Genomic DNA, 3449 nt, shown 5'->3' with positions numbered 1-3449 from the left:
ACCCGGGCCCATCGAGCTTGGTAACACGGAGGCAAGCAGTGCCAGCACCAGGCCCACTCAAAGAAGGCGCCGACGAAGTCGCCGAACTACTACTTGCATGCTACCCGAGCTCAGAGGCAAGGAAGAAACGAGCTCGGGCGAGGTAAAAACCGTCCCCATTCTCTCAGTTCCTTCCCCCCTTTCAGCAGAACTTTTGGCAGTCCCCTTGCCTAGAGATTTCAAACTCCCTTCTCTGGACAAGTATGATGGGTCCTTCGACCCCAACTGCCACGTCGACGCATTTCAGTTGCAAATGCACCTCGCTAGGGCAAGCGAGTCGTGGATGTGCGTGGCCTTCACCACCACCTTCAAAGGGGTGGTCCGCACCTGGTACTAGAACCTAGCTTCCGGGTCAATAAAAAGCTGGCCCCAGTTGGTGCAGATCTTCACTGCGCACTTTGTCACCAACAAAAGGTGTCCCAAAACCGAGGAAAGTATCTCGGGGTAATCCAAAGAGAGGGAGAACCCATCTGGAGCTACATCAAACAGTTCAATGAAGCATGTTTGCAAATCCCTCGGTTAGACCCCGCAGTACAGCTCGCTGCGACCAAAAGAGGGGTGACGCACAAAGAGTTCAAATGGCACATGGTGGCCAGCCAGCCAGCAACCGTGGCCGACTTCCTCAAGCTCGCAGACAAGTTTATGAGAACAGAGGAAGAGATCAACTAGAGAATCGAAGGCGGGGTGGAAAAAAGAAAAAGAGAGGGCGAGCAGCCCTCCAACCCCGGCAACAGAAGAGGCCATAACCGAGAGGCGAAGCTGAGCCAGCCGTCCCGAGCTCCCTTAGCAGTTCGGACGGATTACACGCCATTGAACGCAAGGCGGACCGAGATTCTGATGACGATCAAGGAGGCGCCTTACGTAAAGTGGCCACCTCGCCTGAAGAGCAACCCCAACGAGAGGAACAAAAATTTATATTGTAGTTTTCATAAAGATCACGGTCATAGCACCGAGCAATGTAATAATCTCCGCGACGAGATAGAAGGACTCATCCGTCGAGGGTACTTAAGAAATTTTGTACACTACGACAATAGTAATAAAGCAGGTCGGCAAGGGGAACACGGGAAGGATGTCCCCGAGCCAAGCAACAGACCGGCTGAAGTCTTGCAGCGACCTCCCCTAGAAGAAAGGCCAGTCCGAGGAACCATCCACGTGATAGTGGGCGGTTCGGTGGTGGCAGGATGCACTCCGGCGGCAGCAAGGACGTCAGTTCGCGAAGCAGCCCGAGAGGAGCAGAACCCTCCCAAGAGGCCGAAGAAGGAAGAACCGATCTTTTTTATAGAAGACGATGCATGAGGTGCTCACTACCCCCACGACGACACGCTCGTCATAAAGCTAAAGATCAGCGACTTCGAAGTCCGGCACGTGCTGGTCGACTCAGGCAATTCAGCGGACATACTATTCAAATCGGCGTTCGACCAATTGCTATTGCAGAAAAGCGATTTGAAACCCGCTCACACTTCTCTGGTAGGCTTCAGTGGATAGGAAGTCAGGCCCTTGGGAAAAATAACAGTACCTGTGGAAGTCGGCACATGGTTGTGCGCGATAAGACTCAACCACAATTTCCTGGTGGTCGCAACCCCCTCCCCATACAATGCCATAATAGGGCGACCAATTACGCATATTCTGCGTGCAGTAGTCTCCACCTATTATCAGGCAATGAAGTTCCCCATGGACTTCAGTGTGGGGGTAGCGCGGGGCGACCAGCTCGAGTCCCACAAATGCTATGTTGCCGCCCTAAAGGGAAAAAACAAGGCAGCCGACGACCTCGAACTAGAGCGACCTGCGGAGCAGGGCGAGGAACGAGCTTCGCCCACTAAGGAAACAGTCGCAGTCCCGACCTCGGCTACAGATTCGACACGAACTCTACAGATCGGCGCCTCCGTCAAGGAGCCTTTGCGAACTGAACTAGTGAGTTTCTTACTCCAAAATTTAGATATTTTTGCATGGTCTGCGGCAAATATGCCCGGTATTGACCCTGGCCTCATAACTCACAAGCTTAACATTGACCCTGTGGTCAGACCCATTAGACAAAAGAAACGCAACTTAGCCCCAGAGCGCTGGAGGGCGGTCGACGACGAAGTCGAAAAGCTCTTCGCAGCGGACTTCATAAGGGAAGTTCATTACCCGAGCTGGGTAGCCAACCTAGTGTTGGTGAAAAAAGCCTACGGCAAGTGGCGCATGTGCGTCGACTACACCGATCTGAACCAAGCTTGCCCAAAAGGCTGCTTCCCCTACCTCGAATTGATCGCCTTGTGGATGCGACCTCGGGACACGAGCTACTAAGCTTCCTGGACGACTACTCAGGCTACAACCAGATTAAGATGGACCAGTCCGACCAAGAAAAAATCAGCTTCATTACCGAGTTCGGCTTGTACTGTTACAAGGTCATGCCCTTCGGGCTAAAGAATGCTGGTGCGACCTTTCAAAGACTTGTAAATAAACTTTTTGGCCTTTAATTGGCACAAAAATCGAATGTTATGTAGACGACATGGTCGTCAATACACAGTTTTTGCGAGAATTAATAAGAGACTTGGATTCTGTCTTCCAAATTCTACGTCAGTATAACACGAGACTAAACCCAAACAAGTGTGTATTCGGTGTCACCTCGGGTAAGTTCCTAGGGTACATTGTCAACCGGCGCGGCATTGAGGCCAACCCGGACAAAATAAAGGCCATCCTTGATATGAGACCACCTTGGAAAGTAAAAGAAGTTCAAAGGCTAAACGGCCGCATAGCCGCTCTGAGCCACTTCATGTCCAAGTCGGCAGACCGCTGCCTACCTTTCTTCAAGGCAATCAAAGGCAAAGGGTTCGAATGGACCAGAGATTGCCAACTCGCGTTCGACGAGCTAAAGACTTACCTCGCCACCGTACCAACCTTAGCGAGACCCGAGGAGGGCGAAGTCCTAGAACTGTACCTCTCGGCGAGCGATGAAGTGATCAGTTTGGTATTAGTAAAGCAAGTAGATCGGGTCCAGCGGCCCGTCTATTATGTTAGTAAAATTCTGCAGGGAGCAGAAACAAGGTACCCACAGATAGAAAAAATTGCCTACGCACTAGTGATGTCAGCTCGGAAACTCTGCCCGTACTTCCAAGCTCACACCGTCGTCGTCTTAACCGACAAACCCCTCAGACAAGTTTCGCTGAAGCCCGAGGTCTTCGGTAGGCTGACGAAATGGGCCATCGAACTCAGCGAGTACGATCTCCAATACAAACCCCGGACCGCAATTAAGGCCCAAGCTCTGCAGATTTTATCACCGAGTGCACTTTCAGCAACGAAGCCCTACAGGTCGAGCCCGATGTCCCTAATTCGGGCGAACCCAAAGCTCCCGAGCCAATAGAGTCTGAACCCCGTGAAGTAGCAGCTAGTGTGGCATCTCTCTTGGTCAGGCGAAATGCGAACTGGGA

Source organism: Nelumbo lutea, chromosome 5 (genome assembly GCF_056320005.1).
Source record: "Nelumbo lutea isolate HS-2025 chromosome 5, American lotus-T2T, whole genome shotgun sequence".
In the NCBI taxonomy this organism is placed as follows: domain Eukaryota; kingdom Viridiplantae; phylum Streptophyta; class Magnoliopsida; order Proteales; family Nelumbonaceae; genus Nelumbo; species Nelumbo lutea.
The sequence above is the reverse complement of the archived record's forward strand: the minus strand, read 5'-3'. Positions refer to the sequence as shown.